Below are 23,487 nucleotides of genomic sequence, written 5' to 3'. Positions count from 1 at the left end.
CCAATTGTGACTATGTCTCCTACTATATTGGGGAGAATGAGGTTCATGGAAGAGGTTCCCCCTCAATTCCCCTACTCAGAATTTTCCAGTACCACTGGTTCTTTGCTATTTTAAAGAAAATATATCTGTGATTCTTAGCTGATCCCCAGCCCCTTAAAGTGTAACTCTTGCCCGCCTTTCTGGACCCCCTCCACAAGCTTCCCTAAGTCCCTATAAACTGTCCCCCTAACTCATCAATCTCTATCCTACCTCCAGGTCTTTGCACTGCAAAGTACTTTACGTATAATTCCTCATCTGATTCTCACCACAACTTTAGGAGCCTGGTGCGATTATTATTCCCACTTTCCAGGATGAAGAAAATAAGACAATTTCAATGATTTGCCCAGGATCAAACAGCTATTAAATGTCTGAGGCAGGATTCAAACTCCGGTCTTCCTGATTCTCTAAGTCCCAGGGTTTTCATCCACTATACCACCTGTCTCTGCTTTCTGAAGCCAACACCTTCTCTTTGAGCCAGTTTTGGGGACCATTATCTTTGGCCCCTGGATTTTCACTTTTTACAACTTTCTAACCTTACCCTGACCATTAAATGGAGGCCCATGCCTAGAATACTCTCTTGAGACCACTGACCCCTCCGGCTTTCTTTAAGTCACAACTAAAATCCTACCTTCCACCAGGGCCACTGAGCCTCTTGAAATTTCTGTTCATCAAGCATTATCATTTATCACACAGTCATGATCTTTTCCTTTTCTACCACCACATAACTGGCATTTGGTCCCTCTTTCCATTCTATTCTTTTAAAGTATGTCATTAGAAGCACAAAGATTTATATGTGCAAAGGGACCTTGGAGATGGATCGGCTAGTCTCCAAACCCAGACAATAAAGTCTTCCTTATTTCCACCTCTTTGAACTCTTAGGTTCTTTGAAGGCTGAACTTTCTTAAGGAAGCTGTTCCTGATCCCCCTAGTTGAGTGTGATTCTCCTTCTTCCTCAAATAATCATGTAGACCCTGTTCTCTGAAGGCCCTCTCACATCTCTATCTTCAATCTCAACCCCTCCCTGGAGCTCCCGACTTGCATCTGTAAAGACATCTCCTAGGCAGCTCACTGACAGCCTCAAAATCTATATATTCAAAGCCAAGCTTATTATCTCTCTCCCAAAACCTGCTCTCCTTTTCTAACTTGACTACTTTTTATCTGTACCACCATTCTACTAGTCTCCCATATCCAATTATTTTTTTACTCCATCCTGTCCCCTCAGGCCTCAAATCCAATCAGTTAGGAAGTCCCCCATGCCTGGAATACTCTCCTTCCTCTGCTTGGACTACTGACCTCTTTAGCTTCCTTTAAGTCCCAATTAAAATCCCACCTTCTACGGGAAGCCTTCCTTAACCCCTCTTAATTCCTTCTGTTAATAATTTCCTATACATCCTGTCAATAGCTTACTTTGTATATATTTGTTTGCATGTTGTCTCTCCTGTTACATTATAAACTTGAGGTCAGGGACAATTTTCTGCCTCTTTTTGTATCCCCAACACTTAGCACAGGTGCTTCATAAATGTTTATTGAATAAATGAATGAAAAGTCTTATCCAGTCTACTCCACATTTCTACTGCCATGAAACATGGTAAGGGCCTTCTTACCACCACCTATCAAGTCTATTGCTATGGCCTCATAATAGAACTTTCCCCCTGTATATACTCTATCACTCTTCTATGCCAATCCTTCACCAGGTTGGGGGACAAACTTTGATTCACGGGTCCCCTGAGGGTACACACTGTTTTTTGTCTTATGCACAGCAAAAAGTGAATAAATGCTAACTGAATGGAATTGAATCTAGCTATATTATTTCTGCTCAGAAGCCTTAAATGGTCCCCTACTATTTACCAGGTAAACTGAAACTGCTTTTGCCTGGCATTCAAAACCTTCCACAACTGGGGCCAATGCAAATGCCTCTCATGCTGCTATCCTCTACATACTCTACCTCACAGCCAGACTATACTCTGGACAACCTGCACAAACTTTTGGACCTTTGCTCATACTATTATTCCTCAGGCCTAGAATATTTTCTCCTCTTCTCCTTCCCTCCTATGTAATTCCCACCTACCTTTTACATCCATCACAAGTTTAAAAGCAAGCTCCAGAAAGCCAAATTCCTCCAATAAGTAATGAATTCAATGTGGGCTCCCACATCTTCATTACTCACAGATTACTGGATACTCCTTAATCCCACCTAGTTTTCTCTGCTTCACCTGGCTGACCACAGGCTATTTACCACTCCTTAATGCCATCAAGATCTTTTCACTGACCCTTTTCCTCTTTTTTTGTATGTATCAGTCCCATCCTCATCAAGTTGCTAATTCACTAGGAATCTCACCAGTAACTATTGTTATTATAATAAACTGCTCCTTGACTGGAAGAAGGTTTGAGTAGGTGAATTAATTCCAGGCTGAAGCCCCCTATACCCTGACATTTCGGGTTTCCAGAAACCCCAAACGGCACTGACATCTTATCCAAACTTTATAGCTAATCCCACCTACCCCTCCCAGAAAAATGCATAGCACAAAGTAGATGCTTAATAAACACTTGTTAAATGGACCTGAATTCTGGCCCTAATTTATTTTTAAAGGGAGATTTAGAGATACCCTGAAATCTGACCCATGGACAGGCAGTTCATGCTAAACATACAAATTCAACTTCTTCCCTTTAAGCCCTGAAGAAGAAATTAAATGTCAGGTTGAGAAAGAGATTTTTCCTTGGTAAGCCCAGAAAAAATGTAAAATTAAAGTTTCCACAGACACTACTTACAACAAAGGCCTCCAAGAAAACTGGCTGCATTCTGAGGGCAGCAGACTTCCTGCTTCTATTTTTTAAATTTTGGTTGCTCCCATTATGGGTTGTCATCTCTGTACCACATACAAATGAGGCAGTGCTGTAATGTAATATCAAGGAAAGGCAATTTCCCAAGGTTCAGAATACCAGCATAGGTGCTCTCCATTTTATTCAGTGACAAACCAAGAACAGAGAAGATCAAAACATGACATCATTCAAAATACAGCATTTACTAAGTGTGATTAAATAATCTCCAAGTACTACCCCACCCCAGGACCTTCCAATCATTCAATCAATTACAAAGTCCCGGTCTAAATACTTCTCCACCCCCAGGCTATACCTTCATTTAGTCCATCACAAAAGCCCCTCTTCTCAAATGGAGATTAGTTTCCAAACATAAGTAAAATACATTCATTTGTTCAACCATAGAACACAAAAAGGTCAAAAGTTCCCCACCCCTGGATCACAACTGAATCTACCCCAGAGTTACATCAAGTTTAAGCACAGCACTTAATACCCAAATGGAGGTCTTTTCTTCATCTTGACAAGAGACAAGTTCTCAGCAATCTTAGTTCCTGGGGAGACAAGGCTTAGCAAGGCCACAAGATACATTGCCAGTCTCTTCATTAATTCATCCTCTGTCTGTAGAACAGTCCTAGAACCCCTGAAAACATTAGCAAAACCCTCTCCCAGGATTTCTGTAAACATACAACAAGAAAATCCTTCTTCAGGGCTTCTGAACCAACAGAAAGGTTCCCAGACCCCTGCAACAACAGCACTGTCCTTCACCAGTGGACAGTATTCACTCTCTGTCTGCAGGACAGTCTCAGGGCTTCTTAGCCAAAAGCCAGGTTCCAGGACTTCTTCAACAACAGGACTGTCTTTCACCAGTGGACAAATCTGGCAAAACAACATCAAAACAGACAGACAAAGTACCAGCAAAACAGCCATGTCTCCTCAGTCCTTGGCAGCTCAGGGAGCAGGTCTCAAAAGTCCAGGGCGATTCAAAGTGGCCCCAGCAATCCTTCTCAGTCTCTCTCTCCTCCACGAGGTGCTGCTTCCAAAAAAAGTTCTTCTGCCTCTCTCTTGTGTCCAAATCTCTGTCACCAGCTCCTCCCAGTTCAGGACTTTCTTTTCATATCAACAAGTCCATCCCACAGGTGGGATTAACAAACTCTGGGTTTTAACACAGTCAATTTGAAAACCAAGCCAATACAGGGGAATCTTTATGTTCCATTACTATCACAAGCGCCATCAGGAAGAGTTGGCTATAAATCCTAGCCAGGTGACCACAGACTAAAGTCAGCCCTTGATGAGCCTTAGTTTGATCTGTAAAATGGGAATTAATACCCAGAGTACCTACTGTCTCAGAGTTGCTGTGAGGCTCAAAGGGTATAATGGGCATAACATGCTTCATAAACTTTGAAACATTGTAGAGAGATTATATTCATTGCTAATATTATTTAACTCTTTTTTTTTAAGCAACTTGCTCAAGGTTACAGGGCCAGTTATTTCTGGGTGTGGTGCTAAGTATCTGAGCCTGGATTTGATCCCAGGTCTCCCGACTCTGGGGCCAGCAGTACTCTTACTCACTGCGCCACCTGGCCGCCCCTTCATTGTTAATATTATTAAGAATGGGGGAAACTCAAAACTTGGCCCTTACCACAGTGCTCTATGCACATAGTGGAGACTAATAAATGTTTGAGGCATTTAGTTTAATTTTTCCAACCTGTTACAATTTGGGAGCACTATCTATCTATCCATTGCTCAATTGATCTATTTTTTAACCTTATCAGGCTGCACTATTCTATATCTCACCCTCTCAAAGGACACAGTTGCACATGACTTCCTGCCACCCAAGCAAGCTGAACCAACTCTTCATGGCACCACGACTTTATGGAGAAGGAGGATCAGAGAAACTGAGAATATCAACCCTGTACAATGACTGAGCTGGAGCCATAGCATATGATCAGTAGCCTGACCGTAGTTTTCTAATGGTTTTCCTCACTCCCATAGAGCTTGGTCTTGTTTATTTTCTCTCTGTAATAGACTTGTGGTATAGTTATGTTTCAATAAGAGTGGGTGGCTGAGAAGGCACTGAGAAGGAAAAAAATAATTCAAGGAACAGTTAAGTTTCTGTATAGCAACATTTTAACTTAAAAAAAAAAAGTGCCTGAAGGTAGACAGCATAAATTATCCAGGCCTCTGTTCAAATTCCCAGTCTTCAAAGGCGGCTAAGGAAACTGGTAAGCTTCTGATATGATTCCAGTGATGGACTGTATGTTTGCCATCCAAGGACCAGCCTGGATAAGCTCAGGTTGGTTTATCACCAGAGTGCTGGCCATATTGGAGATGAATCTTTTCAGCCACAGTAAGCCATAAAAACAGTCACTTAATAGGATGTATATGGAACACAGCCTGCATAGGTGGAAAATTTGTTGCTGTTGAGTGTTTCAGTCACGGCTGTGGAACATGGAACATGGTATACCAAGCCCCTTCTATCTTCCACTATCTCTCAAAGTCTGTCCAAGTTCATGTTCATCCTTTCCATGACACTATCTTATCCTTTACTGACCCTTTTTTCCTTTTGCCTTCCATCTTTTCCAACATCAGGGTCTTTTCCAATAAGCCTCACTCTCCTTTTGTGGTCAAAGTATTTAAGCTTCAGCTTCAGTATTTGACCCTCCAGTGAACAGCCTGAATTAATTTCTTTAAAAGGTGGAAAAAAACAGTTCCTTGAAGTACTGAAATGATCATTTAACAACAATAAACACTGTCACTATTATTGTTATCATTATTATTTCCTTTGGGTTCAGATTGGTCCAAGGGCAAGTCACTATTTACATCTATAATTATTGTCTATTTAATGATGGACTATTATACACATGGATAAAGTGTCTTCTTTCCATAAGGACTAGGCATATTGCCATGTGGGAACTCATGTTCAGTAAACTCCCTGCAAGCACTGTTTTGACAGTTCTAAAGCAGAAACGACCCTGGAGATGATGTGTATGGAACAACCTTTGCCAAGGTGCGGGGAACTCATCTAGTTCTTCCTAGGGTCTGTACGTGGAAGCTCTTCACTCCAGGTAATCAGAAGATTATCAATACCTGCCAACTGCAAAATCTACTAAAAGCTGTTCTTTTTTACTTTTATGTTTTTTGAATTTTTTTTACGAACTGATGTCATGAGGGTGGGAGGGTATTTTTTCTGTAACAGTTCTCTAATTACAGTTCAGTTTATTTGCTGAATTCACAAAGATCTGTTTGGGGCCTTACATGTGTGGTATGTGGCTTTATCACCATTCAGTTTAGAAAGGCTCATTCATTCCTGTTGTGATCTTGTCTTTATTACCACCACTATTATTATGTCAAAAAGAAAGACTTAGATGAGTAGATTCAGTTTCCAGAAAATGCTCTCCCTGATTGTCATCTGGTGCAATGTTGTTGGGAAGGGGACTTTTCCCAGACATGTAAGGCCTAGAATGAAGAGAAAGAAGGGGGCACAGCCTCTCTTTGAAGCTACTACATCACAATTTCTCATGACTTTGCTGTGAATTTCAAAACCCATAGCTATGCATCAAAACCTGACAAAACTTTCTAAAGCAGCTGCTAGTTCTACTTGGAACTCAAGTGTCAGGATCCTTGATCCTCCTAACTACAAACTAAACTGTGAAAACTACCACACAGACCCTCAAAGTGATGTTTAAATTCAACTAATTAGGAAGGTGGATGGTGTAGAGTGGCAGATAGATGACTGGATTTGTAATCTGGAAGACCTGAATTTAAATCTTGTCTTAAACACTAACTAGCTAGCTGTGTCACCTCAATTAACCTTTCCTGGCCTCCTTTCCTTATCTGTAAAAGGGGCACAATATAGCACCTACCTTTCAAGATGGCTTCGAGGATCATATATAACATATCATATAAAGAGGTATATTAATGCTAGTTATTATTACTACTTAATTAAGTACCTATTATGTAAGTCACTGTGGTAGTCACCATCCCCTTAAAGAAAGGAAATGGCCTAATAAGCAACCAAACCTGGCCAGAAGATAAGGGAAAATCACTATCACATGGCTGAGAAATATTTTCAGCACATTAAGAGAAGCTCACTTAGTGAGAAGTGTCTGTGAATAACATATTATGTATTATAAACACGTGTATGAAAACGTTTTCACAGTTTACATCCCATAGACTAAAATACATACATTAGCATCAATAGAACGACAGATTGGTCTGAATGAGGCATTTGTGTGACTTCAGTTCCAAGTTTTCATAAACACTGTAGCAACACAGTTACCCCCCCAAATAATGCTTTTATCACATAATCTCCTCGGATTCAGGATACCTTGATCCTATTTGACCTCAGACAAGTTACAATCTCTATAAGCCTCAGCTCCCTCACCTTTGAAATATAGGGGGAGGTGATTGGTCTAGAGTGATTTCTAAGGTCTCTTTCCCAGATCTAAAAAAGTTCATAATGCTAGGCTCTTTCTATTTTCAATTCTGACACAGAATTGATATAGCCCTCTGGGCAAACTTCTTCATGCTTTTCATGGCTAAATTTCCTTCAGATGTACTAACTTTGGGTGAAGAACATTTTCCAAGAACCCATCCCTCCCCTTCTCCCCCTCCAAAGACAAGTCATATTTACAAACTACTCAACTAGGAATGAACTAGAGAAATGGTTCTCAAAGTAGTCTGGGGACCCCTAGAGATTCCCAAGATCCTTTTAGGAGCTCAGAAAGGGTAAAACTATTTTAATGACAAAACTAACATTTTAATTTTTAATACAGTAGATATAAGTAAAATCTACATTTAAAAAAACCTTTGGGGTCCAAGATAATTTTTAGGCATATAAAAGGAGTCCGAAGACCAAAAAGTTTCAGAATCAATGGACTAGAAGAAGCCAAGAAATGCCAAAGATCCTAAATTCTCCCCTCATTGTACACACCAGCTAGGCCTTCTTCCCTCCTAGCCTCCATATGCCTGACTGCAGCTTGCTCCTTTCTCTCCATTATATGGCCACCACCTTTGTGGTCTAGGTGGTCACACCTAGACCGTTATCAACTTGAACCTCGTCTATGGCAGTAGACTCCTCATTGGGATTTTGGCTTAAAGTCTCCTCTCTCCCATACAGGAGGGATTAGACCTATTCTCAACTTTAGAGAGTAAAACCAGGGGTAATGATAACCAGGTAAAGGTGAACTCAGCTACTTAGCACCCATTTTTCTTATTCTGACCTCTCTAAATTTTATGCTTTTCTTTGTCCATATCTCCACTTGTTCAAAGCCTCCTACCCATCATCAGCACCAGGCCTGCAGTCAGGAAGACCTTAATATTCAGTATCTTGACTCCCAGCCTTAGCAAAGGATATGCTACATAATTAAAACATATTGCCTCCACTTCCTGGAATCCCCTGGCTCCCTTAAAGCCTCAATTCATTGTCACTTCAGAGGATTATAGATTAAAAGGCCAGAGAGGCCATCTAGTACAATCTCAAACACTCACTAACTGTGCAGCCTGAGCAATCTGGTTAACTTCTCTACAGGCTCAAGTCAACAAGAAGCTTCTATCTTCAATCTATTTTGTCTGTATCTTCTCAGTAAGCAGTTGTCTGAATGCTGTCTTCCCTCACTAGATGGCAATCCCCTCGAGGACATCCATCGTTTTTGCCCTTCTTTCTGTCTGTCAGCACTCAGCACAGTGACAGGTACATAGCTGGTATTTAATATGTTTGATGAGGTATCTGTTGACCTTTGTTTCTTCATCCAGCTGGTGCAGTGGAGAGAGCCCTAAGCCTGGAATCTGAGGACTGGACTTCAAACCCAACCTCAGACACTCAGGAGCTGTGTGACTGAGCAAGTCACTGAACTGGTTTGCCTCAGTTTCCTCATCTGTAAAATTCGGATAATAATACCTGCCGAGGTTGTTGTAAAGATCAAATGAAATAATATTGTATAATGCACTTAGCACAGTGCCTGCCACACAGCGAGTACTATATAAATGCTAGCTATTATCATGGTTGTTATTATTATTAAATTCAACATTTTCTAAGCATCTACTACTTACCAGGTACTTGGATAGGTGCTAGGGAAACAAAGACCAGCAAAAAAGGAAAAGACTTTCAGTCCTAAAGGAGTTTATGAGTGGAGGGGGGCACCTCCCAGAACAAAGAAAGGAAGAGATTCAATCTTAGTAGAGTAAGCAAATAAAAAATAAATGTAAATGTTATTTGAAGAGAGAGAGAGTGGTAACTCCAAGGAGAGGGGGAGGACTTGGGGACTGGAAAGGTAGTGATCCTATTTACATGTAAACAATAGAAAGTAAATTTCTATTATCCAGGCAATTTTTATCTTTGATTAGATTGGTTAGCTCCCAACCCTCACAAAGGGGAGAGGAAAGGGTCAAAAATATTTTAAAAGACATCTTCCATATGATAATAAAGCCAATCCCTGAAGAAGTCAAGGGGGCGTGGGGGTGGGGGAAGTGGAGGATGGCGGGTGGGAAAGGAATCTGAGCAAGTTTAAGGGAAGCCTGGCAGCCCAGAAGCTAACTTCTCAAAGAACCTCAACCTGGGCCAGCAGCCCAGAATCTTTTCACACCCAGAAAAGTGAATCCAAATTTAACTAAGATCTCGAAATGGATTTTCTACCTAAGGAGCAAAGATGGGGAAAGGAAGCATTGTGATGCAATGGGAGGAATCAAAAGTCCTGGCTTTACATTTTGTATTGGATGCTTACTACCTGGGTAACCTGGGGAAAGTCTTATTTAAACCCCAAGGTTCAACTCCCTCTAACTGCAAAATTGGTGAGGGGAGGAGGGACAGTGAGTAAAATGGCCTCTCTGAAGTCCCTTCTGTGACATTTCAAAAGTCCCAGAGACAAAGTTTCTGGGTAATTAATAATTTTATTTAATGCTAGCATGTTATTAATAAAAGAAGTCAGTGGCACTCTTAAATGCCAAAAACCCCCACGGAACCCACTCACTCACCTACTCTTGAAAGTATAGGTTTCCTGAGGGTAGCAATTAACTTTGACTGGTTAATAATTAATGAGAAAATGACTATTATGAGAGGGGGGCTATATTGCAATCAGGGTGTCAGGGTTCATGACACCGAGAACCCAAATCTTGGTCAAAAAGACTGATCAATTTCCATATCATCTGTCTGACAAAAGAGAGAATTCCCATCTTCTCAGACCTGTCTGACTAAACACGAAGGCCAGGAATCCACCCATTTGCCTAGATTTAGAATTTCTTTTACTGTCTTTGATTAGATCTTAGGTATCCCAGCTCAGAAGATGGGGAGAAGGATTTCCCACACTGGTTGATTTCAGCAGGAGGAAGTAGAAAAGAAGAAAAAAAAACCTTGGTCCTAATTCAAAAGAGAAATAATCATTTCTCTCACTTTCACCTGTATATCTGTGATCTGATGAAAAAAAGGTAAGTGCTCTTCTAGTTTTACATGCAAGCACATGTTATTTACATTTATTTTGCAAGCACAAATATTTATATTTATATGCAAGCACAAATAATGGCTTGGTAATAAACAGGTTTTTAAAACCTTATAAACTTCTATTCATAATGAAAAGCATAAAAGTAACCAACTGGCCTTCATTTAGGAACAAATCTATGAAAAGGTAGGAAACTCGGCTACCATCTATGAACAAAAAAATTCTCCCTGATCCCTTGGAAGTCTGGGACTGTATCTATTAAAGACATACATTGTTCAGCTTTTATTACATAGAGGAAAAAAATTCCCTGGTTTTCACTTTACAAATTCCTGAAAAGTTCAAGTAAAACAATGGCAAAGTGCTCTCTACCTGCTCAAAAGATAACCAAAATTAAAGCCCCAGGGCTACCCGAAGAGCTGGGTTGGGAAAGAGTGGTAGAAGGCAAGGAGCAAAACCCAATCCTCCCCCCTTTTTTCACCTTAAGTCAAAAAATCAAAGGATATTCAAAGTCAAGGGAACCCTTGTCTCCCATGAAATCTGTGCAAAAAGTCCCCAAGGACCAGGTCAAGAAAGAGAAGCAAAAGTTGATCCAGGTTCAGGCAAACAGGAGATTAAATCAAACAAAGCAAGCAGAAAAAGAAAACTCGAGAGAATTTAAAACAAAGTCATTTAAAATGTTGGGGAAGGGGGAAAGAAGGAAAAAATTAAGGAAAGGTGGAGTCAGAAGACCAGGGTTCACATTCTAGGGCTCTACCTCTTACTCCCCTGTGTTACCTTGGGCAATCAAGCAATCAACAAGCTTTTTTTTTTTTTATTAAACACCTAATATGTGACAGGCAAGGCATCCAGATGGCTCAGTGGATAGAGCACTGGGCCTAGAGTCAGTTCAAATATGGCCTCAAGCACTTGCTAGCTATGTGTCCCTGGGCAAGTCACTTAACCCCTTTTTGCTTTAATTCACTAAAAAAGGAAATGGCAAGCCACTGCAGTGTCTTTGCCAAGAAAACCCCACTGACAATTTGGTCCACGTGGTCACAAAACCTCGGTCCTGACTGAACAACTGAACATGTTCCAGGCACTGGGCTTGATGCTTAGGGTACAAATAAAAAGAATGAAATAATCCTTCCTCTCAAGGAGAGATCCAAGAGATAACAAATATGTATATAGCATAAAATTAAGAGTATAAATACAAAATAGTTAAGCCCTAATCCTTTGGAAAGGACACTAGTAGTTGAGAGGCCTTGGAAAGGATTCCTGTAGAACGTGGTGCCTAAACTCTCCTGAAGTTAGAAAGGGAGGGAGTCTGTGAGACAGAACTGAGGAGGAGGGGCACTGTGGGCATGGAACACAGCCAATGCAAAGGTACAGAGATGGAAGGGAGATAGGAGAGAGACAGAGTGTAGTGTGTGAGCAACAGAAAAAGCCAGTTTGACTGGACTGCATGAGAGAGAGTTATCTGAGCCTGGAAAGATAATCTGGAGCCAACATACAAAGAAAGGCCTTTCAGAGCTAAACAGAAGAATTTGCATGTGATTTTTGAGGCAAAAAGGTAGCCACTGAAGTTTATTGAGCAGGAGTGATATAGTCAGATTGGCATCTAAGGAAAACTCTATTGGCAACAATCAGTGTATAAGATGAACCCAATTCATTAGTCAAGTTGCTTAAACTCTTTAGGAGGAAACTTTGTAAAATGAAAGGATTGGGTTAAATTATTTCTCTGACTCTATAAAACTGACTGCATAAATGTAAATCATCTGAATTACATTCAGTTGTGAAGGTTCAAGAAGATTAAATTAACAAACCCTCATTTCAAAACAGAGACATTTCTTATTTTTAACTATTTCCTAATTAATATCCAAAGAACCAAGAAGTACTTTTCATAGACTAAGTGAATCTTAATAAAATTCTCAGCAAAATTCTGGCATCAGTCACAACAAGCACTCTAGTGGAATTTAATTTGCTTCTCAGCATACGTACTTATTGTGGAAACTCATTTATGATGCTACCACCAGGAGTCAAAATCTGCCTCTAACATAAGAACTTCAAAGCCCAGTGAGAAAGCCTATAGGGCTGGATGGAAATTATACCAATATTTAACAAAACCTTTTAATATGCATGTCAGCCATGGAATATTCTTCCATCTTCCACTGACTGCCCACCCATTCAATTCTACCTCCTTCCCTCTTCCCCACTCCTCTTGATCCTGTAACCTCATATCCTAGACCTCGAATCACAGGACTGCAAGCTAGAAGTGATGGCTGAGGGGGAGCTAGGTGGCAAAGTGAAAAGAACGTAAGCCCTGAAGTCAAGAGGACCTGAGTTCAAATCTGACCTCAGACACTTGACACTAAACTAGCTGTATGACCTTGGGCAAGTCACTTAACCCTGACTGCCCTACCTTCCCCCCTCCAAAAAAAAAAAAAAGATTCTGAGAAGAGGTCTTCAGGCTTTTTCAGACTGCCAAAGGGTGGTGGTTGTTGTTCAGTTGTGTTAGACTTTGTGACCCCATTTGGGATTTTCTTGGCAAAGATACCAGAGTGGTTTGCCATTTCCTTCTCCAACTTGTTTTCCAGATGAGGAAGCTGAGGCAAACAGGGATTAAGTGACTTGCCCAGGGTCACACAGATAGTAAGCATCTAAGGCCAGATTTGAAGTCAAGTGTTCCTGACTCCAGGTCCAGCACACTATCCAGTGTGTCACCTACCTGCCAAAGGGATCTGTTAAAAAAAAAAAAAAGACTAAGAACCCTTGGAATAGACCATCACCCTCATTTTACAAATGAGGAAATTCACAGCTTTCTAAAGGTCTCAATTTCTCCACCTGGGGTCTAGGGAATCTTACTAAATGTTTCCTACCCTAGCTACCAAAGATCCGAAGGAGGAAGGCACTGTCAAGTTATTATAATATCCCACCCTACTTTTCCTACCTGTCCAACTGCTTTCCCTCTCCTCTAGTATAGAAAGAAGAGCTGCCCTGTCTTCTTCCCCAAATGGGAGCCCTCAAATAAAATGCATGTGTTTCAGCACTTTGAAAACCACAGATTGTTGTGCAGATGTGCACTGGACTACATAGCACAGGATCGTATCATCAGAGATATGGAGCTGGAAGGACCCAAGGGGTCACCTAGTCACTCATTTCAGAGATAAGGAAACCGAAACACAGAAAGATTAAGTGACTGGCATTAAGATGCCTAGCATCACAGCTTTTAGTTTCTGGTTTCAAGACTAGTACCCTATCCGCTGTGCCAGCAAGACAAAGCATCACTGTCAAGTTTTTCCCAGTTCTTCCATAGTTCAAGGATGTGCTTTTGTTAATAGGGGCCCTGCCTCCACCTACATAGCTCCTCATTCCCTCTATAACTTCATAGATGGTCTGTGAAAGTTGTCTTGGAAAAAAATTCATCACTCCGTGGCCAACCTAGGGATGAGCTATTCTAAATGTAGCTGGAGTAAGTACTCCTAGGACAACAAACAAGTTTATCATGGGTCAGTGTGCATTCACCAGAGTTTATACTCTATTGGCATGAGTAAAGAACCCAGAGGGTCATCCCCACATCACAGTGAGGCCCGAAAGAAGTATATACAAATAGATACTCCAGTTCGGGATTTAAAGCCCTCTGCAACTTTGCTCCAACCTAACTTTCCATCCTTATAGCAAATGAGATAATGTTTGTAAAGTGCTTAGTACATGACAGGAGTTAACAAATGCCTATACCCTTCCCTTCCCTTCCCAATATTACTCCCCTTCACACACTCCAGTCAAAATACCCTGTTATGTGCCCACATCAATGTATTTGTACAGACTGTTCCCCATATGTGGAATGCACTTGTTCTTTACCTCCATCTTGTAGAATCTTTGCCTTCCTTCCAAGCACGGCATAAGAACCACTACCAAGAAAGAAGGAAGGTCTTTCCTGATCTAACACCCACCCTCCCTGCACTGTTAGGGCCACCCTCCACCAACTCCCCCCAAAAAAAAACTTTGTTATATATACATACATAGACATACACCTGTATGTATATGCATGTATACAAATGTACACACATGTATGTATATATAAAAATTTACTTTTTATGTTCTGACATATATACACAAACATATATGTGGATCATCATTAAGCATTTATCATACACTTATGATGTTCCATGTGCTAGGCTGAGAACTTGGGGTACAAAGAAAGCCCAAACTGTCCTACTCTCATACATTCTTATAAATGTACTTTTTTTCATATATTTGTTCTTCTCTCCCCTACCTCCAAAAGAATATAAGTTCCTTGAGGACTATTCCCTTTTGCCTTTGTATCCCCAGTGCCTAGCACAGTAGATATTAATCAGTGCTTGTGGATTGACTAGAACATTGCCCATTCCCCTTCAAACCTTCTCCCTAACCCCCTCCCAATAGAACATGGAGAGTTTCAGTACAGAGAAGTCGGAAAATGAAGAGACCAAAGATCAAGTTTAGGAAATATTCAATTTTTCAATGACAGGGAGAGATACAGAATAGTTTATGCATTGCAGAAATCCATTTCACCTTCTTTTCCCAATCCCCCTACCAAGACCATGACAAAGTTTTTTTCTACACCTTGTACACTGTGTCCAAATATTTGTATTTATATGTATCTGGAAGATGGAGGCCTCTCTTCAACTATGTGTCAACTCAGCATCAGCTCAATGCCCCCTGAATTTGCTGGGTAGAATTTAACCCTCTCCACCCTCCACTCTTCTCTCCCTGTCCCCAGCAGATGTTCCAGATGTTCCAGAAGGAAAACTGAAATTACCTATCTGAAAGTACTTCCATTCATCAGTGAGGTGCTACCATATGGGAATTGGGGTGAGGGGTATAGCATGGGAATTAATATTACCTTTGACTTTGTATTCTTAGCATCCAGCAGGGTGCCTCACATATAGTAGGAGCTATTAAAAACGACAGTTGATTGATTGGACCTCAAACTGTAAAAACTAAGCCCAAAGGCAAAAAGACTGAACCACAATCTTTGCTCATTCCCATAAGGAGGGGTAGAGGTTTGTCAGGAGTGGAGGTATAGAAGGAAGGGGGACACATGGAAGGGGGTTCATTGATTAAAATGTATTGTTTCTACTGGTGTAAGATCTCCTATTTATTCTGTGTGGTCTTCCCACAAACAGTAGTACCAAGACTTACTTTTTTTTTTCTACTTTATTATATGAAATTGTTAGTTGTTGCTCTGTAATGTTTTACTTATTATAATTAATGTATCAGCTTTCTGTACTTGTGCCCTGGAGCACTCCCGTAAAAGATGCGATTTAAAAAGCTGAATAAATAGATATTGACAAAGTCAAAAATTTACGTTTGTGTGCTTAAGGCAATAATTGGGTTCATTTACCAGGGCAACAGAATTTGCTACCATATGTCCCAAAGTCCCATTACAGCCCCTTCTGGAAACAGTAAAATAACACTGCCCTAATGACTATTATAACATGATGCTATTCTGGGAATCTTAGAGCCCAAAAAGAAAGACCTTGAGGTCATCTAATCCAATCTCTTCATTTTATAGACAAGGAGTCACGACCAGAGAAAGGATTTTTCCCATGGCCACGTGGAGTGGTCAGAAGTGGTATCTGAACCCAAGTTTTCCTGATCCCTAAGATCCCTAGAAGCCTAACTTTTATATCTTAGCTACGCCTTAAATCTAAACTGTGTGTGTATGCTCGAGCACACACACACCCACACCCACACACACCCCTGTTCATTCCTGTCAATTTGATTGATCAATTTTCTAGCATTAAGAATCAAAGTAAATTTTATAAATTAAACATTTTAAAACTTAGGCTAACAAGTCAAATATTTACTAAAATCAGTGGGTAGAGGCTTTAATTCTACCACTATCTTTGAAAACACAGACTAAAGCATGACTAACTGCAATTTTCAAGAGCCAGCAAAAACAGATTACTGAAATGGATTTGGTTAAACAGAGTATTTATTTTAAAAGTGACTTAACTACCACCAACAACACTTGGTTAGAGGAAACTAACCTGAATCTCAACCCTTCCTTCCACTCAGGAGGGAGAATACTGCTGTCTCATGCTCTTTTTTATTATTTGTTTACTTGCTTTTCACTACCCTGGTTTTCCACCCTACCAGAAAAGGATGATTTGAAGTTGAGAGATGTCAAATGGACCAGGAGCTCACCAATAAGCGTCCAAGTGAGGATGAAAAAGGGGCATGAAGGTGAAAAAAGGTACATGGTGCCTACCCTCTCACTGGGATCACACAATTACTCAACTTGAAAAGAACCCTACAAGTGGTGGGGCTCACAAGGACATCCTTCAGTGTCAACCTAGCTGGTCATTTAGCTCAGCCTTGGATGTTTCCTCCTCCCACCCAAAACTTTTAGGCTGTCAGAACACATACCATGTACATGTTCCAAGTGTGTGTATTTATGGGTTAGGTTGTGCTTTCCATTCTTAATAAATGTTTAGCCACTCTCATAGCAGCTAACCTTTATATATACACAAATATATGTCAACAAATCAAACAATAAACATTTATTAGACACATTATGTGCCAAGAACTGTGCTAAGCACTGGGGATGAAAAAAGAGGCAAAAGAAATTTGGGCCCTCAAGGAGTTTATAATCTAATATGTATGTATATGTATACATATATGTGCATGCACACATGTACATGTATACCTTTATATATGTGTGTGCACATACATAAGGGTGTATCTGTATATATAATATACATACATATGTATACATGTGTATACATACACACATATCTTTGAGGTTTACAAAGCACTGTACATATATTTTCTCATTTTATGCTTGTAACAACCCTGGGAAGTAAATGCTAAAAGTATAAAGAGAAACTAGAGTAGGAGTCAGAAGATTTAGGCTCAAATCCCAGAGCTGCTGGTTGTGTAACTCTGGGCAAGTCAAAACTTCTAGGGCGCTTAAGAGGCATTGGTAAAATGGAAATAGGAATATTTGCCCTGCCTATGTCAGGACTTAAAAAAAAAATCATACAGTTGAAAAGGACCTGAGGGATCATCCCATCCAACCCCATTACATTTTACAAAGAGGGAAACTGAAGCCCACTAAGGTGACAAAATGTGATAGATGTGCTACTGCTAGTATTTATAAATAGCCCCTGCAGCCCTCAAATCTAGCCTCTGGAATCCCAATGCATCTTCTTTCCATGCCTCATGCTACTGTTGTGAAAATCAAATGAGATATGTAAGAGAACCCATAGCATGAGGTCACAGGGACCACCATAGTTAAGAATTCAAAGTCATAAGTTCCAATTGTGGCCCTACCACTAACTCCCTAACAGTGGGCAAGTCACTTAACCTCTTGAAACCCCATGGGCTGGAGATCCTATAGGCTGAATTTTCCACTCCTGCTATATATATACAGACAGACAGACAGACAGATAGTCTTTCTTGCCTCCAGACTATCGTTTTAAACCCTATCCACATTTCTTTGCAGTAGTGGGGCCAGGATTTTAACTTGCAAGATTGATCTAGTCTCATTTTTAAAAGTTCTCCAAGGAAGGAGACTGTACACCCTCTCTTAGGAACCCATTCCAGCCCTCAGCAGGATGACATGCTTTTGAAGCTGGAAGAGACCTTAGAGACCTTCTATCATTTTACAGATGAGGAAACTAAGTAGTCAGTTAATAATCATTTATGAAGCGCCATTAGGCTCTTGCATAACAGGCACTGTGCTAAGTGCTGGGGATACAAAAAGAGGCAAAAAAAAAAAAGATCCTTTTACTCAAGGAGATCACAGAGGGAATGGGGGAGACAACTAAGTGCCTTGTCCTGGGAAGCACAGATAATGGCAGAACCCAGACTTAAAATTTAATCTAGGTCTCCATTACTCTCCCTAGCACACTGAAAAGCGCCAGAACCTTTCACCTCTACTGTCCTAAGGTGTGTAATAGGCTTATGGAATTAAAATCCTCAGAACCACTTGTTGCTGAAATAACCCCATAAAAGATAACCAGATACAAGAATAGAGATGCAACTTACTGCAAAGATGACCTTCATACTAGAATGGAACTTTGAGGCTACAGAAGTTGCTAATGTGTAAAGTACTTCTTTCATTAAAGTAATATTTTAACCCTGGATGTCCAGGTTACCCACAGCATGGAAAAGATATGAAGGTGAAGGGATGAGGTGGAAAAAGTGAAAGATGAGTAGATTTTCAAGCAATCTAATCCTATTAAACTCTGAGCCTTCCTGAAAGTCTTACCCATTCAAACTGGTTCAAACTTCCCCAAGGATCAAGTATTGTAGGCTAGGAGGATTAAGCACCACAGGAGGCTCTGCAGTGAGGTAATGGCGAAGGAAAGGGGTAACCACAAACTGTTAACCCCCTCTTAGTTCTCTTGGAGGCCGGCTCTCCTCTACTAACTCGGCTGCCTCCCTTACAAGCAACCTGACTCTTTTCGGTCAGAGCGCCGCTTCAATGAGACTGCTTGGGGTCAGCAGACGTGCCCGAGCCCAGCACTTGACACGCACTCGGAGACTCGGACAGAACTTCCCACGAGGCGGAGGCAGATAAGGAGAGCGCGGAGGCTAAGGTCCATCTTCCCCCGCCACCTATGCGCCCTTCGCAGAGCCCTCGGTCCCCGATCCCAGCAGAGGTCACTTCCTGGGGTCAGCGTGGGCCACGAGGAGCTGACCCTCCCACACGTCCCCATGACCCAAACTTACAGTTGACTCCCCTCCTTCGCTGCCTGGACCCAGCCAACGCTTTCAGAGGCTGCCGGCTCCCGACCTCTGCTAGCCCCCCTCCCCGGCCCCGACTCAGTGCAGCCCAAAGGTGACCCCCTCCCCAAACTCCGGCGATGCACGGCCCCAACTCCCAGCACCCCCTTCCACTTCTGCCTTCTCCCTGCCCAAGCCTGAGCCTCCTTGCCCACAGCCCTGGCCCGCTTGGAGCTCCCACTCCGCCCCAACTTTCCCCCGCCCTCCCCACGCCACGCGCCGGCTCCGGCTCCGGCTCCGCTGCCCGCTGCCCGCTTGCTCTCGAGGCGGCCCCGGCCGCACTTCCTGAGCTGGGACGGGCGGGGAAGCGTCCTCTCTCGGCCCCTTCCTTCCTCCTCGGGGCTCGGAGTTCAGCCCGCTGGGCAGCCCTGCAGGCGGGTCTGCAACTGCCCGGGGGTGGCAAGCCCGGGCTCGGGCTCGGGGAGAGGAGGTCCCGGGCCAGCCCCCCAGCCGCGCGCCCCCAGCCCGTGGCTCCCGGTCTGCCAGAAGGGTCAGCCCCCTCGGCGGCGCCGCCAACCCCACTCTCACCTCGGCTTCCTGCCTCACCGCCGCGGCCGGGAGGAATACGTGGCAGGAGCCGCCGGTACTCTGGCTCCTCTCCTTTACCCAGCCCCAGCAGGCTGGACACCGGAGCGCGAGGCGCCCTCTGCTGCTGGGAAGCGGGATCCTCCGCCCCCTAACCCTAACCGTGCTCTCGGCCGCTCGCGCTCCCCGCGCTCCTCCCTCCCCCCCTCCTCCCTTCCCCGCGTCCTCGTCCCCTTCGCCACCCTTACAGTCGCGTCCGTCTCTTTCCTCCCCCTCTGTCTGTCTGTCTGCCTGTCTGTCTGTTCCCCTCCCCCCGGCAGGAACACCCAGCAGTCACTTAAAAAATCTTAATGTCATATTAGGAATCTAGCAGTAACCACCAGTACAAACGACCGTCCGTTCATTCATTAAATGAGCACCTACTACGTGTGACAGGAGGCAGAGACGAGAATGAAGCGAGGGACTGGCCTTCTATTCAAAGGGGAAATAACATTTGCAGAAAATTAATCTTAAAATGTATACGAACTAAGAAAGTGATATGGGGGGATGGGCACAGGCTTCCGGTAAAAGGAGGCTCCTGAGCTGAGCTTTGAGGGAAGCCTGGGATTCACGAGGCTGAGATGAGGAAGGAGTGAAGTTCAGGAGGGAGGGACGGCTGGTGCAAAAGCCCGAGGCAGGAGGGGACTGTCGCGCAAGAGTTACAGCTAGTAGTCAGCCAGCTAGCATTTTAAGGGCCTACTGTGTGCAAGCCGGGGGGGGGGGGGCTACAAAGAAAGCAAAAAACAAACAACTCCAGCCCTCAAGAAACTCACAGTCTAATGAGTAAAACAATTGTGTACAAACAAGATACATACAGGATAAATTAGGCTCAGAGGAAAGGCATTGAGATTAGAGGGTTGGGAAAGACTCCTTTCAGAAGGAAGAACTCCTTTTGTCGCTTGTTGTTCCTCTTCGCGACCCCGTTTAGGGTTTGCTGGGCAAAGATACCGCAGTAATTTGCTATTTCCGAAAGTGAGGCAAACAGGTTTAAATGACAAAGTGTCTGAGACGGGATTTGAACTGGGGTCTTCCGGACTCCAGCCCCAGCGCGCTATTTGCTGCCACCTAGCCTCCCATGGTAGAACTTCAGCGGGATTTGTGGGAAGTCAGGGAAGCCAGAGAGTGGCGATGAGGAGGGTCACTCATTCAGCCAGCGTTCGCTCAGTGACTCCTATGTGAGAGGCACTGCGCTAAGTCCCCAAAGAGAATGTAAATAGCAGTGTGTATAATAAGCCTGGGAAGGTAGGAGGGAGCCAAAGGGTGAAGAACTCTAAAGGCCATAGGATTTTGTAATTGATCCAGGAGCAATAGGAAGCCTCTGGAGTTCTTTGAGCCTGGAAATGCTTAATGAATATCCCTTTGGAAGCTGTGAGGAGGATGGATTGGAAAGGGCAGAGATTTGAGGGGTGGAGGCAGTGTCTATGTGAGTAAAGAGAAGTGAAGAAATGTTGGCCAAGTACAATTGACAAGAACTGGCAACAGATTGGATGGGAGTGGGAAAGTGAAAATAAGAGAGGAAAAGTCCAGGAAGACTGACCCTAAGGTTGCAAACCTAGGTTATTAGAAGGATGGTGGGAACCTCAACAGAAATAGGGAAAATAAAAGGAGTGGGTTTAGGGGGAAAGATGAATTCTGCGAAAGGATATGTTGGGTTTGAGATGCCTACACAGGAGAATTGGAAATGTCCACTTGGCAGTTGGTGATGTAGGATTAGAGTATGCTTAAGACATTAGGATCAGATCTGTTGATTTGGAAATCATCTGGTGGCAGATGATAAATGGACACAAGGGAGTTGGTGAGATCATTGAAAGAGCATGTAGAAAGGCAACAGAGCCTAGGAGTGAGAATAGGTCTGCATTCCTGCTTAAGGGGTGGGACATAGATGATCCAGGGAAAGAGACTGGGAGGGAGCAGTCAAACAGGTGTAGATTGGAAGAAAACAAAGAGAGTTCATGAAAAAAGAGAGGAAGGAGTATTTAAGAAAAGAAGATGGTCAATATAGTGTCAGATGTCTCAGAAAAGTCAAGAAGGATGAAGACTGGGAAAATGCCATTGAGTTTGGCAGTTCAGAGATCACTGATAACTTTCAGAGAAAGCAATTTCACTTGGGTCTTAAGAGTCAAAATCCAGATTACAAAGGTTGAGAAATGAGTAGAAGAGGAAGTGGAGGTAAGGAATATAGGCAACTTTTTCCCCCCAGGAGTTTGGCTGTAAAAGGGAAGAAAGATATAAAACAACAGTTTGAGAAAATAATCTGATCAAGTGAAGGGTTTTTTTTTTTTGTAATGATGGGGAAAACCTGAGCATGTTTGTAGACAGTAGGGAAGGAGCTAGTAAATATGGAAAAATTAAAAATTATAGAAAGGGGGAGAATGATTTGGGGAGCAGTCTTCCAGAGAAGACAGGAGGGGGATTGGAATCAAGTGTATAAATAAAGGAATTGACAACTTCTTCATTAGAAACTAGAGTAAAGGAGAGATTGGAGGATAGTGTCAAGGGTTATTGAGTAAAGAAGAGAATATAGCACTATCCAAAATGACTTCTCTTTCTACAGCAAAATATGAGTCAATAACATCTACTGAGGATAAGGGAGTAGTATGGGTGAGTCTTCAAGAGAGAAGAAATTTGAATTAGCTTCAGCAGAGAATGTGGTAGAAGCCAATTAAGGAAGAATAATGAGGACTACCTTGAGGCAGTAAGGGCCCAGTAAATATTAGATAATATAAATTTGTAGTGGACTCAGTCAGCATATTTGCAGGAGTTCCTGCATCTCTATTCAGTAGCATGTCAATTAGAGCACAGGAGGTAGATGGCAGAGGTAATGCAAAGCAGGGTTTTGACAAGGCATGAGCAATGGTAGGATAAGGGGACAAGGAATAAGTTATTCTGGTTAGCTATAGAATAATGTTTGGAAAGGTAGAAAAGTGAAGCCAAGTTGAGGGTGATGGTCTTCAAGACCTCTGAACAGACTGAAAGATATGGTAAGGACAAAGAATTGGCACAGGAAAAGTAAGTCACAAGAAGAACCAGAAAGCTAGAAAAGCCTCTCAGGTTTCTTCCAGCTCTAAATCTAGATCCTATGAGTTTGTGATCAGTTAGAGGAATTTGATCATGGAAGTGGGTGTGGGAAAGATCAAGGGTGTGACTATCCCTGTGTGCAGTTGAAGTAAAGGTGAGGTGAGAATTATGGAAGTTGAGCGAACTAATGAAGTGGGGGGCTGGGGTCTTTGAGAGGATATTGATATATTTCTCAAAGTCCTGTATTATTTTGGGGATGGAGAGGAAGACCGCAAGAAATATGTGTTTCTTGTCTATCAAAATATAGTCAATTTCATTTGGATACGTGTTTGCTGCTGTTTAGTGACTATCATTTCCAAAGCCTTCTTTAAAAAAAAAATGTATCTATATATACATACATATATATGTGTGTATATATATATATATAAAACATAGAATGTTTCTGAGTAGTTTTATGTGTTGTGTTTCCCTCTTAGAATGCAGTCTCTTTGAGGACAGATATTGTCTTGCTTGCTTGGATTTGTATCACCAGCAATACTGCCTAGTGCATAAAATGTCTGGTGCATTAAAAAAAACTTACAAATACTTTATCAATCTAATCTACCACTCTTGGCTTATTTCATTTCTTAATGAGGAATGATATTTTCCAACAAATTATCTACCATATCCCATGTGACCACCTTTACATTGATAGTCACCAAGCACTTGTGTGTGTGTATACGCACACACACACACACACACATATATGTTGATTTGGTTTTGAGAATCCTGTCACATTCTACATATATTTTCTCTATCTCTTCTTCCTCTGTAATAGAAGTTTGCTATGTGCTTGTATCCCCAACACAGCATAAAACTGCAG

General features: G+C 42.2%; 1 protein-coding gene across 3 annotated transcripts in view; it reads right to left on the bottom strand.

The window, feature by feature from the left end:
* The window catches only part of SMCO4 (single-pass membrane protein with coiled-coil domains 4), an 88,580-nt gene extending 68,857 nt beyond the window's left edge, over positions 1–19,723 (bottom strand). Inside the window, exon 1 of one of the 3 annotated variants that reach the window (XM_069080873.1) lies at positions 19,572–19,723. The gene's annotated coding sequence lies outside the window, so the exon portion shown is untranslated. The remainder of the gene's footprint in view (positions 1–19,571) is intronic. The other 2 variants (XM_069080871.1, XM_069080870.1) reach the window with 2 other exon arrangements.
* Between the last annotated feature and the right edge of the window lie 3,764 nt (positions 19,724–23,487).

Source organism: Petaurus breviceps, unplaced genomic scaffold (assembly GCF_028583685.1).
Source record: "Petaurus breviceps papuanus isolate PSGF00001 unplaced genomic scaffold, PetGlider_PUasm1.0 91133, whole genome shotgun sequence".
In the NCBI taxonomy this organism is placed as follows: Eukaryota; Metazoa; Chordata; class Mammalia; order Diprotodontia; family Petauridae; genus Petaurus; species Petaurus breviceps.
This window is presented reverse-complemented; position numbering and strand designations above follow the sequence as displayed.